The sequence below is a fragment of the Bubalus bubalis genome, chromosome 7, assembly GCF_019923935.1.
Source record: "Bubalus bubalis isolate 160015118507 breed Murrah chromosome 7, NDDB_SH_1, whole genome shotgun sequence".
In the NCBI taxonomy this organism is placed as follows: Eukaryota; Metazoa; Chordata; class Mammalia; order Artiodactyla; family Bovidae; genus Bubalus; species Bubalus bubalis.
This window is the reverse complement of record NC_059163.1, coordinates 28,436,147-28,450,348: the sequence shown is the minus strand read 5'-3', so window position 1 is coordinate 28,450,348 and position 14,202 is coordinate 28,436,147.

The window sequence follows — 14,202 nt, the reverse complement described above, 5'->3', positions numbered from 1 at the left end:
CAGCAGAAGGAACTCAGCCATACATATACATGTGTACATCCTCCCCCAAGCTCCTTTCCCATCCAGGCTGCCACATAACATTGAGCAGAGTTCCATGTGCTATACATTAGGTCCTTGCTGGTTATCCATTTTAAATATAGCAAAGTGTACATGTTGATTTGCTATGGTGATCTGTGATCAGTGATCTTTGATTTAATTATTGTAATTGTTTTGGAACATCATGAACTCTGTCCATATAAAATTGAGTTTAATCAATAAATATATGTGTTCTAATTGCTTCATCAAACACTATTCCCCCATCTCTCTCCCTCTCCTTGGGCCTCTCTATTCCCTGAGACACAACAACATTGAAATTAGGTCAATTAATAACCTTACAATACCCCCAAGTGTTCATCTCTCACTTTAAATCATAAACCAGGAATGATTAAATTTAGGGAAGAGTTCAGTTCAGTTCAGGGAAGAAAGCATGTTGAAAGCTAAGGTAGGTTGAAAGCTGAGCTTCTTGTGCCAAACACTTAGCCAAATTGTAAATGCAAAGAAAAAGAGAAGGAAATTAAAAGTGCTACTCCAGTGAACACACAAATGATAAGAAAGTGAAACAGTCTTATTACTGATATGGAGAAAGTTATAGTGTCTAGATAGGTGATTAAACTAGCCACAATATTCCCTTAAGCTGAAGCCTATCCAGAGCAAAGCCCCAACTCTCCTCAGTCTCTAAAGGCTGAGAGAGGTGAAGAAGCTGCAGAGGAAAGGTGAAGCTAGCAGGGGTTGTTTCATGAGGTTTAATAAAAGCAGCTGTCTCCATTACATAAAAGTGCAAAGTGAAACAGCAGGTGCTCATGTAGAAGCTGCAGTAACTTATCCAGAAGATCTAGCTAAAATAAATGGCACTTACACTAACACCAGACTTCCCTGGTGGCTCAGTGGTTAAGAATCTGCCTGCAGTGCAGGAGACCCGGGTTTGATCCCTGGGTCAGGAAGATTCCCCTGGAGAAGGGTATGGCAACCCGCTTCAGTATTCTTGCCTGGAGATTTCCATGGACAGAGGAGCCTAGTGGGCTACAGTTCATAGGGTCGAAAAGAATCGGACATGACTGAGTCGACTGAACATGCATGCATGCACTCTAACACCATCCTCACAGATTTTCAGTGTAGATGAGACAGGATTCTATTGGAAGAAGATGCCATCTAAGACCATCACTGCTAGAGAGAAGTCAATGCCTGGCTTCAAAGTTTCAAAGGACAGTCTGAAGCAACCTAGATGTCCATCAGCAGATGAATGGATAAGAAAGCTATGGTACATATACACAATGGAGTATTACTCAGCCATTAAAAAGAATACATTTGAATCAGTTCTAACGAGGTGGATGAAACTGGAGCCTATTATACAGAGTTAAGTAAGCTAGAAAGAAAAACACCAATACAGTATACTAATGCATATATATGGAATTTAGAAAGATGGTAACAAAACAGCAAAAGAGACACTGATGTATAGAACAGTCTTTTGGAGTCTGTGGGAGAGGGTGCGGGTGGGACGATTTGGGAGAATGGCATTGAAACATATATAATATCATATATGAAATGAGTTGCCAGTCCAAGTTCGATGCACGATACTGGATGCTTGGGGCTGGTGCACTGGGACGACCCAGAGGGATGGTATGGGGATGGAGGAAGGAGGAGGGCTCAGGATGGGGAACACATGTATACCTGTGGTGGATTCATTTTGATATATGGCAAAACCAATACAATATTGTAAAGTTAAAATATAAAATAGAATAAAAAAATAAATAAGATGAAAAAAAAGAAAACAAAGGACAGTCTGACTCTTGAGTCTAATGGCTAATGCAGCTGATGACTCTAAGTTAGCTGATAACTCTAAGCCAATGCTCATTTACCATTCTGAAAATCCTAGGGCCCTTAAGAATTATGCTAAATCTACTCTGCCTGAGCTCTATAAATAGAATAACAAAGTATGGATGACAGCATATTTGTTTACAACACGGTTTACTGAATATGTTAAAATCACCTTGAGATCCATTACTCAGGAAAAAAAGAATACTTTCAAAATGTTAATGCTCATCAACAATGCACTCAGACATCTGATGACATGTATGATGGAATTAATGTTATTTTTTTGTGCCTGCTAACAGAACATCCGTTGTGTGGCCCATAGATCAAGGAGTCATTTCAACTTTAAAGTCTTATTCTATAAGAAATATATTTCATAAGGCTTTATCTTTATTCATAGATAGTGATTCTTCTGGTAGATTTGGGCAAAGCCAGTTGAAAAGCTTCTGGAAAAAATTCACCATTCTAGATGCCATTAAGAACTTCCGTGACTCATAGGAAGAGATCAAACTATCAGCATTAATAGGAGTTTGAAAGAAGTTGATTCCAACCTTCATGGGTGACTTGGAGGCTCAAGGCTTCAGTGGAGGAAGTAACTGCAGATGTGTTAGAAATAGCAAAAGAACTAGAATTTAAAATGCAGCCTGGAGTTGTGACTAAATTTCAACTATCTCATGATAAAATTTTAATGGATGAGGACTTGCTTCTTATGGTGAACAAAGAAAATGGCTTCTTGAGAAGGAATCTATTCCTAGTGAAGATGCTTTGGGGAGTCTTGAAATTACAACTAAGGATTTAGAATATATGTAAACTCAGTTAATAAAGAAGTGGCAAGGTTTGAAAAGATTGACTTCAGTTTTGAAGAGAAGTTCTACTGTGAGTAAAATGTTGTCAAACAGCATTGTATGGTGCAGAGAAATTTTTTGTGAAAGGAAGAGTCAAATGATGTTGCAAACTTCATAGATAACTTTATGAAATTGCTAGAGCCAAACCTTCAGCAACCTCAACCCTATTCAGTCAGCAGCCATCAAGATTGAGGCAAGACCTTCTACCAGCCAAAAGTTTAGGATCTGCAAAGGTTCAGATGTCAGTTAACATTTTTTAGCAATAAAGTGTTTTTTAATATAAGTTATGTACATTGTATTTTTTTAAGACATAATGCTGTGGCACGATTAGTATACTATAGCAAATTGGGAACATAACTTTTATATGCAATAGGAAACCAAAAAAATTGTGTGACTCGTTTTATTGAGATAGTCACTTTATTGGAATTTTCTAGAACAGAACCCACATATCTCCAAGGTATGCTTATAATCCTGGTGGAGCAAAGGCTCCACCCTCATGACCTAATCACCTCTCAAAGAAACTATAGTCCTTTAGCCTATAATGCTTGCTTTGTAGAAACTTCTTTCTTTTCTTTTCTTTTTTTTTGTTTTGATAGGTAACACACTTTTATTTGTTCAGAGTCTGAAAATCCACTGGAGTCCATGAATAAGTCAAGTCAATCTTCCTAAGATTGGTTTATTTTTTTTTAATTTTTTTATTTTTAAACTTTACATAATTGTATTAGTTTTGCCAAATATCAAAATGAATCTGCTACGGGTATACATGTGTTCCCCATCCTGAACCCTCCTCCCTCCTCCCTCCCCATACTATCCCTCTGGGTCGTCCCAGTGCACTAGCCCCAAGCATCCAGTAGCGTGCATTGAACCTGGACTGGCAACCCGTTTCATACATGATATTTTACATGTTTCAATGCCATTCTCCCAAATCTTCCCACCCTCTCCCTCTCCCACATAGTCCATAAGACTGTTCTATACATCAGTGTCTCTTTTGCTGTCTCGTACACAGGGTTATTGTTACCATCTTTCTAAATTCCATATATATGCGTTAGTATACTGTATTGGTGTTTTTCTTTCTGGCTTACTTCACTCTGTATAATAGGCTCCAGTTTCATCCACCTCATTAGAACTGATTCAAATGTATTCTTTTTAATGGCTGAGTAATACTCCATTATGTATATATACCATAGCTTTCTTATCCATTCATCTGCTGATGGACATCTAGGTTGCTTCCATGTCCTGGCTATTATAAACAGTGCTGCGATGAACATTGGGGTACACGTGTCTCTTTCCCTTCTGGTTTCCTCAGTGTGTATGCCCAGCAGTGGGATTGCTGGATCATAAGGCAGTTCTATTTCCAGTTTTTTAAGGAATCTCCACACTGTTCTCCATAGTGGCTGTACTAGTTTGCATTCCCACCAACAGTGTAAGAGGGTTCCCTTTTCTCCACACCCTCCAGCATTTATTACTTGTAGACTTTTGGATCGCAGCCATTCTGACTGGTGTGAAATGGTACCTCATAGTGGTTTTGATTTGCATTTCTCTGATAATGAGTGATGTTGAGCATCTTTTCATGTGTTTGTTAGCCATCTGGATGTCTTCTTTGGAGAAATGTCTATTTAGTTCTTTGGCCCATTTTTTGATTGGGTCATTTATTTTTCTGGAGTTGAGCTGTAGGAGTTGCTTGTATATTCTCGAGATTAGTTGTTTGTCAGTTGCTTCATTTGCTATTATCTTCTCCCATTCTGAAGGCTGCCTTTTCACCTTGCTAATAGTTTTCTTTGATGTGCAGAAGCTTTTAAGGTTAATTAGGTCCCATTTGTTTATTTTTGCTTTTATTTCCAATATTCTGGGAGGTGGGTCATAGAGGATCCTGCTGTGATGTATGTCAGAGAGTGTTTTGCCTATGTTCTCCTCTAGGAGTTTTATAGTTTCTGGTCTTACGCTGAGATCTTTAATCCATTTTGAGTTTATTTTTGTGTATGGTGTTAGAAAGTGTTCTAGTTTCATTCTTTTACAAGTGGTTGACCAGATTTCCCAGCACCACTTGTTAAAGAGATTGTCTTTAATCCATTGTATATTCTTGCCTCCTTTGTCAAAGATAAGGTGTCCATATGTGCGTGGATTTATCTCTGGGCTTTCTATTTTGTTCCATTGATCTATATTTCTGTCTTTGTGCCAGTACCATACTGTCTTGATAACTGTGGCTTTGTAGTAGAGCTTGAAGTCAGGTAGGTTGATTCCTCCAGTTCCATTCTTCTTTCTCAAGATCGCTTTGGCTATTCGAGGTTTTTTGTATTTCCATACAAATTGTGAAATTATTTGTTCTAGTTCTGTGAAGAATACTGGTGGTAGCTTGATAGGGATTGCATTGAATCTATAAATTGCTTTGGGTAGTATACTCATTTTCACTATATTGATTCTTCCAATCCATGAACATGGTATATTTCTCCATCTATTAGTGTCCTCTTTGATTTCTTTCACCAGTGTTTTATAGTTTTCTATATATAGGTCTTTAGTTTCTTTAGGTAGATATATTCCTAAGTATTTTATTTTTTCCATTGCAATGGTGAATGGAATTGTTTCCTTAACTTCTCTTTCTGTTTTCTCATTATTAGTGTATAGGAATGCAAGGGATTTCTGTGTGTTGATTTTATATCCTGCAACTTTACTATAGTCATTGATTAGTTCTAGTAATTTTCTGGTGGAGTCTTTAGGGTTTTCTATGTAGAGGATCATGTGGTCTGCAAATAGTGAGAGTTTTACTTCTTCTTTTCCAATTTGGATTCCTTTTATTTCTTTTTCTGCTCTGATTGCTGTGGCCAAAACTTCCAAAACTATGTTGAATAGTAATGGTGAAAGTGGGCACCCTATATGACAAACCCACAGCAAACATTATCCTCAATGGTGAAAAATTGAATGCATTTCCTCTAGAAACTTCTTTCTAAGCGCAGCGGTGGCTGCGACTGGCGCAGTAAGCATGGCGGCAGCTGCGACCGGTGCCCTAAGCATGGCGGCAGCCTAAGCGCAGCCGAAGAGGAGCTACCCCACATCCGAGGTCAGGGGCAGCGGCCCAGAGTGCCAGGCTGCAACGGCACAGGAACGGCGGAGAAGAGCTACCTAAGTTGGAGGTCAGGGGCAACGGTCGGGAGGAGCTATCCCACATCCGAGGGTAGGGGCAGTGGCTGGGAGGAGGTACCCCATGCCCCACGCCCGAGGCCAGGGGCAGAGGCTGGGAGGACCAACCCCACGTCCAAGGAGCAGTGGCTGCGTGGGCACAGGAGGGCCTAGAGAAGCTATCCCACTTTGAAGGTCAGGAAGGGCAGCAGTGAGGAGATACCCCTCGTCCAAGGTAAGGAGCAGCAGCTGCACTTTGCTGGAGCAACTGTGAAGAGATACCCCACACCCAAGGTAAGAAAAATCCAAGTAAGATGGTAGGTGTTGCAAGAGGGCATCAGAGGGCAGACACACTGAAACCATACTCACAGAAAACTAGTCAATCTAATCACACTAGGACCACAGCCTTGTCTAACTCAAAGAAACTAAGCCATGCTCGTGGGGCAACCCAAGACAGGCGGGTCATGGTGGAGAGATCTGACAGACTGTGGTCCACTGGAGAAGGGAATGGCAAACCACTTCAGTACTCTTGCCTTGAGAACCTCATGAACAGTATGAAAAGGCAAAATGATAGGATACTGAAAGAAACTTCCCAGGTCATTAGGTGCCCAGTATGCTATTGGAGATCAGTGGAGAAATAACTCCAGAAAGAATGAAGGGATGGAGCCAAAGCAAAAACAATACCCAGCTGTGGATGTGACTGGTGATAGAAGCAAGGTCCGATGCTATAAAGAGCAATATTGCATAGGAACCTGGAATGTCAGGTCCATGAATCAAGGCAAATTGGAAGTAGTCAAACAAGAGATGGCAAGAGTGAATGTCGACATTCTAGGAATCAGCGAACTGAAATGGACTGGAATGGGTGAATTTAACTAAGATGAGCATTATATCTACTATTGCGGGCAGGAATCCCTCAGAAGAAATGGAGTGGCCATCATGGTCAACAAAAGAGTCCGAAATGCAATACTTGGATGCAATCTCAAAAACGACAGAATGATCTCTGTTCTTTTCCAAGGCAAACCATTCAATATCACAGTAATCCAAGTCTATGCCCCAACCAGTAACGCAGAAGAAGCTGAAGTTGAACGGTTCTATGAAGACCTACAAGACCTTTTAGAACTAACACCCAAAAAAGATGTCCTTTTCATTATAGGGGACTGGAATGCAAAAGTAGGAAGTCAAGAAACACCTGAAGTAACAGGCAAATTTGGCCTTGGAATATGGAATGAAGCAGGGAAAAGACTATTAATAGAGTTTTGCCAAGAAAATGCACTGGTCATAGCAAACACCCTCTTCCAACAACACAAGAGAAGACTCTATACACGGACATCACCAGATGGTCAACACTGAAATCAGATTGATTATATTCTTTGCAGCCAAAGATGGAGAAGCTCTATACAGCCAACAAAAACAAGACCAGGAGCTGACTGTGGCTCAGATCATGAACTCCTGATTACCAAATTCAGACTTAAATTGAAGAAAGTAGGGAAAACCGCTAGACCATTCAGGTATGACCTAAATCAAATCCCTTATGATTATACAGTGGAAGTGAGAAATAGATTTAAGGGCCTAGATCTGATAGATAGAGTGCCTGATGAACTATGGAATGAGGTTCGTGACATTGTACAGGAGACAGGGATCAAGACCATCCTCATAGAAAAGAAATGCAAAAAAGCAAAATGGCTGTCTGGGGAGGCCTTACAAATAGCTGCAAAAAGAAGAGAAGTGAAAAGCAAAGGAGAAAAGGAAAGATATAAGCATCTGAATGCAGAGTTCCAAAGAATAGCAAGAAGAGATAAGAAAGCCTTCCTCAGCAATCAATGCAAAGAAATAGAGGAAAACAACAGAATGGGAAAAACTAAAGAGCTCTTTAAGAAAATTAGAGCTACCAAGGGAACATTTCATGCAAAGATGAGCTCGATAAAGGACAGAAATGGTATGGATCTAACAGAAGCAGAAGATATTAAGAAGAGGTGGCAAGAATACACAGAACTGTACAAAAAAGATCTTCACGACCAAGATAATCACAATGGTGTGATCACTGACCTAGAGCCAGACATCCTGGATGTGAAGTCAAGTGGGCCTTAGAAAGCATCACTACAAACAAAGCTAGTGGAAGTGATGGGATTCCAGTTGAGCTCTTTCAAATCCTGAAAGATGATGCTGTGGAAGTGCTGCACTCAATATGCCAGCAAATGTGGAAAACTCAGCAGTGGCTACAGGACTGTAAAAGGTCAGTTTTCATTCCAATCCCAAAGAAAGGCAATGCCAAAGAATGCTCAAACTACTGCACAATTTCACTCATCTCACATGCTAGTAAAGTAATACTCAAAATTCTCCAAGCCAGGCTTCAGCAATATGTGAACTGTGAACTTCCTGATGTTCAAGCTGGTTTTAGAAAAGTCAGAGGAACCAGAGATCAAATTGCCAACATCTGCTGGATCATGGAAAAAGCAAGCGAGTTCCAGAAAAACATCTATTTCTGCTTTCTTGTCTATGCCAAAGCCTTGACTGTGTGGATCACAATAAACTGTGGAAAATTTTTCAAGAGATGGGAATACCAGAACACCTGACCTGTCTCTTGAGAAATCTGTATGCAAGTCAGGAAGCAACAGTTAGAACTGGACATGGATCAACAGACTGGTTCCAAATAGAAAAAGGAGTACGTCAAGGCTTATATTGCCACCCTGCTTATTTAACTTATATGCAGAGTACATCATGAGAAATGCTGGGCTGGAAGAAGCACAAGCTGGAATCAAGATTGCCGGGAGAAATATCAATAACCTCAGATAAGCAGATGACACCACCTTTATGGCAGAAAGTGAAGAGAAACTAAAAAGCCTCTTGATGAAGGTGAAAGAGGAGAGTGAAAAAGTGGGCTTAAAGCTCAACATTCAGAAAATGAAGATCATGGCATCTGGTCCCACCACTTCATGGGAAATAGATGGGGAAACAGTGTCAGACTTTATTTTTCTGGGCTCCAAAATCACTGCAGATGGTGACTGCAGCCATGAGATTAAAAGACGCTTACTCCTTGGAAGGAAAGTTATGACCAACCTAGATAGCATATTCAAAAGCAGAGACATTACTTTGCCAACAACAGTCCATCTAGTCAAGGCTATGGTTTTTCCCGTGGTCATGTATGGATGTGAGAGTTGGACTGTGAAGAAGGCTGAGCGCCAAAGAATTGATGCCTTTGAACTGTGGTGTTGGAGAAGACTCCTGAGAGTCCCTTGGACTGCAAGGAGATCCAACCAGTCCATTCTGAAAGAAATCAGCCCTGGGATTTCTTTGGAGGGAATGATGCTGAAGCTGAAACTCCAGTACTTCGGCCACCTGATGCGAAGAGTTGACTCATTGGAAAAGACTCTGATGCTGGGAGGGATTGGGGGCAGGAGGAGAAGGGGACGACAGGGGATGAGATGGCTGGATGGCATCACTGACTCGATGGACGTGAGTCTGAGTGAACTCTGGGAGTTGGTGATGGACAGGGAGGCCTGGTGTGTTGTGATTCATGGGATCACAAAGAGTCAGACACGACTGAGTGACTGAACTGAACTGAACAGAAAGATGCCCATGTAGAAATCATAACTGTATCTTTCTATTGAGCCATTTTTACTTCCCATACACCACTGAGTGTATCTCTTTAACATAAAATCTTTCTCCTTTCATCCTTTTCCCTTTTTTCACTTACTTTCTTTCATCCTTATTTTCTCCTTAACTTTTGTCATAGTTCTATGTTACAAATATGATTCACTTTGAGTATATAAAAATATAAAACTAAAGAGAACAATAAGCTATCATCTCACTATCCAGAGATTATGGCTTTTAAGGTTTTGATATATTTCATTTTAATCTTGTGTGTTGTGTATGCCATGACTTTATATCTTGGTTATTGCACCTTCTCTTGTGTTGTCAGCATTTCCTTATATCAATCAGACTTCTATGTCACAGTTGTCTGGCCATTAGTTCTACTTGCATCTCTGAAGTATTCCAACATGTAATGGTACCTAGTCTTTTAAAATTTTCAAATAATTTCTTAGTAAATTTCTTCCCTCTTCCTATCTCCACTATAATAGACTGGTCCTCCTTTCTCTTCCCCAGATTCCATAGAAATCTCCTAAATGGCCTAACCCAAGCCTTTTCCCTCACCATTCACTTGCTTCTACCAAGAGACCTTTCAAAAACATGAATCTGGCCATATCTTTTCTCAGGCTTAATCATCAGTGTCTACCACTTGCCATGGTCTTCAGGATAGTTCACATTCTTGACCTGATGGAAGTTTTTCTCTGCTTGACTCTGTCAGACCTCCCCCGTCTCCTCTCTAGATTTCTCTCTCCTCCCATCTTTAGCTTCAGTCTTTTAAATTCTTGTACCTTGTACCTTTTGCCCATACTGTTTTCTCTGTTTGGAGTGTCTTTCCCCTTTTTACATGACAAAATCAACGCAACTTTTGAAATTCAAGCCAGGTCGCACCACTGTTTGGGCACTTCCTAAGAGCTCACTCTTTCAATCTCCACCTCACCCATAAGAGTTAAGATCTCAAGGTTTGTCCTCTCCTATCTCTGAGCCCTCCTATAGCCAAAACCTTACCTCTTCCTAAGTGACTTCCTGGTTTCTTTCCTCTTAACCGTGGGAGCTGAATTTGAACCCCACCCACCTCACACAGAGTGAAGGTTCCAGAAAAGTCTGATGAAAATAGAAATCTTTCATAGCCATTCTAGCTCAGCAGCTGAGAGTTCCTGTGTCTGAAGCTAACTTCCTTCTGTTGACTCCATTCCAACAACAGCATGCCTGGCACATGAATCATGGATCTGGGACAATATCATTTGTTGACATAGCTACAAAGAACAGTTATGGAATTTCCCAACGATTTCAGAATCTCCCTTTAAAATCCCTTTCCCTCCACATTTCTATCATAGGCGCCTCCAGAAAAAGAGTAAAAGGGCATTGTTACATTGAGGGTAAATCAGCCACTGAAAAAATCTCCTACATTAACTTTGCTATTAGGAATTACAAAAGAGGAAACCAAGTGAGAGTTAGTTTGTGAATTTGATAAGTTAAAATTTAATATGCAAATTTTAATATAATGGATGTGAGTGGTTTGGGTGGACATTCAGAAAGACAGAAAGAAACCTTTGTGACCAGTTCAAAATCCTAACCAAGAAAAAAAAAGATCTCTTTAATCCTACCCTTATGTAAGTTTATGAAATGTTTATGAAAATATTTTTCATAAAAGTACTTCAGTGACTTGGATCTGACTCACCATTTTGACCATACAACAGAATCCTCATATATTTATCACTGTTACTAGTTACTAAGGTCATATTTACTAACCTAAATATAAGGATGAACATTTTACATGTTGTAAACAATGATAACATTCAGATAGATAAGAAATTCATCACAGCCATAGGCAGATGTATTACAAAGCTAATTAGTTGAAGTTCTAGGACCCTCACTTAGATTAGTCTTTTTTCAATGCTTAGGTGATGGGGGCTAACAAGAGTCATATATTTTTATAAAATTTGCTGAAGTCATGTATTTTAACCAAATTGGTTATAGCTGCTTATTTTTTCACTCCCACTTTCCTTCTTTACACTTCTGCTTATACTGGATGCTATTGATATAGCTGCTTTTGAGATGTGGCTGAGAAGTTGAGCCAAGGATGGTTAAGTTTAGATTTAGTGATATATATTTTACTGGTTCACGGTTACATTGTGAATGGTTCTGTTTTTCCTATCCTGGTATAAGACAAGCTTCTATAAATATCCCTGTACTTACTGTGCCTACACATCTGCTTTCCTGATGCAGAGATCAAAATGGGCCTTAAGGTGTCCCCCACTTCTTGATTACAGGAAATTACAGGAGATAAGCTTCATTCAGCGTCTATGACCTTTCCCGAGTTCCAAGGAGTAGGTTCAAACAGTTGCTATTTAGGGACGGGAGGGGTTGTGGAAATAAGGGAGAAACAGCCAAGAGAAACAATAGGGCTTTCCTGGTGGTCCAGTGGTTAAGACTCCACTGCTTCCACAGCTTGGATGTAGGATCAATCCCCAGATGGGAAAGTTCAGCACACTTCTCTCGTGCTGTGGCCAAAAAAGAAAAGCAATAGTGCAGCCCTGGGGCAAGATTCTGGTTCCTCATCAAGGAATATAAATCTTTGAGCTGTTTTGCAGATACTGAAACCCCCACCGGGCTGGAGAACTGTATGCTGCCCACAACTGTAGACCCTAGACTGGTTGGAATCAGAAGACTCCCATTTGCCTAAACACCAACCAATCAGAAGAATGTCCATGAGCTGATCACAGTCTTTCTGAAACTCTCCACTAACCTCCAGTTTGGGACACACAATTGTGAGGGCAATAGGCCACTGTGGCCCAATTTGCCCAGCAAAGCAGTAAAACTATTCTTTTCCACTTCACCCAAAACTCTGACTGCTAAATTTACTTCTGTGTTGGGATCAGATCAGATCAGATCAGATACAAAAGCCATTTTCTGCTTCAAGGCTGGGGTGAGAATCAAACAAACTAATCCACAGGAAAAATACAGCTCCCTGAAGCACACTGAGGAATATACTTAATTGACATTTTAATTCCCTCTCTATTGGCAGCCAAGCTGTTGTTCTTTATTGTGACCTCTACTATGGCTTTAGGATCTGTCAATCTAGACATTAATATGTATATCAATGATCTCACACGTTTGTGAAACACTTCGGAGTTTTCAGAATGATCTGTTACGGGTAACAGAGATACTAACCCATTTCCTGTGGTCAATTCATTACACAGTTCAATTCATTACAGGGTGGAGACCATGGACCCAGTTTTCCAGACTCCAGGTTTAGCAGAGCCCCTCATTCTCCACTCTCCCCACAGATCCTGTCATATAGCTTCCAGCTGGTACTCCCAACAAGCAGGACTTTTTATAGAAATGGAGAGTGTCCTGAGTCCATGAATTATTACTTCGGACTGGAAATTTTCAAGGACATGCTTGAGGCAAGATGTAAAGTTAAAAGAGGAAATAATTTCTGTTTCCTTATTTTGTTCCTTACTTTTCTCAGAATGGGTTCTGGTGACTCATCCTGCTTGCTTCAACCATTCTGCTTGAGTGCTGCAAAACATCATGGGACATAGCCATGTGTGGGGAACTCAAACCCAGTACCAAAGCAGATAAACCAAACTCCTTCCAGGATGTAAGCTCCATGAGGACATGGATTGCTGTCTGTCTTATTCACTCATTGGTCCAAAGTTCCTATAATACTACCTGGGACATAGTAGATGCTCAATATATACTTGTTGAATGAGTGAATTCTGCTTAATAAGAATGGAATGCTGACTTCTGGCCTCACAAGGAAACTTTGGGCAGCTGTATGGTAAGCACTTAGTCTGAATTCTTGCCCCACTTAGGACACTCTATCTGGAATTTCTGTCAGGCATCAGCTGAGGTGTCACTTGGTTTCCTACCTACGTTTAAACTCTGGAACAAAAGCTGGACCATGTTTTTGAAGGCAAGTGTATGTAGCACAATGCTAAAGCCCAGCAGGTGCATAATAAACAAACAAACATAAATAAATAATTCCTCTCTGAGAAACTGATATTTCTACTCCTTGTAACCTTAATCTAACCACTATGTTACTATCCTCTAACCAGAAGGTTCTTTCTGCTAAATACCTGAATAATCAAAGATCAGATGACATTTAAAAATCAAAGGAGGTGGAAAGCTTTGAGGGCTGTGCCATCCAGGCCATGATGAGGTTTCTCAGAGACCATCTCCTTGTGACCAACCTCAGTTCACTTCAGTGGCTCAGTCGAGTCCAACTCTTTGCGACCCATTGAACTGCAGGCCTCCCTGTCCATCACCAACTCCCGGAGTTCACTCAAACTACTGTCCATCGACTCGGTGATGCCATCCAGCCATCTCATCCTCTGTTGTCCCCTTCTCCTCCTGCAACAAAGTATCAGACTCTTTTCCTGGGACATAGAAGGGCAGTTCATGGGCTCTTTGCAACCCCATGAACTGCAGCACGCCAGGCCTCCCTGTCCATCACCAACTCTTGGAGTTCACTCAAACTCATGTCCATCGAGTCGGTGATGCCATCCAGACATCTCATCCTCTGTCATCCCTTTCTCCTCCTCCCTCCCAGCATCAGAGTCTTTTCCAATGAGTCAACTCTTCTCATGAGGTAGCCAAAGTATTGGAGATTCAGCTTTAGCATCATTCTTTTCAAAGAACACCCAGGACTGATCTCCTTTAGAATGGACTGGTTGGATCTCCTTGCAGTCCAAGGGACTCTCAAGAGTCTTCTCCAACACCACAGTTCAAAAGCATCAATTCTTTGGAGCTCAGCTTTCTTCACAGTCCAACTCTCACATCCATACATGACCACTGGGAAAAC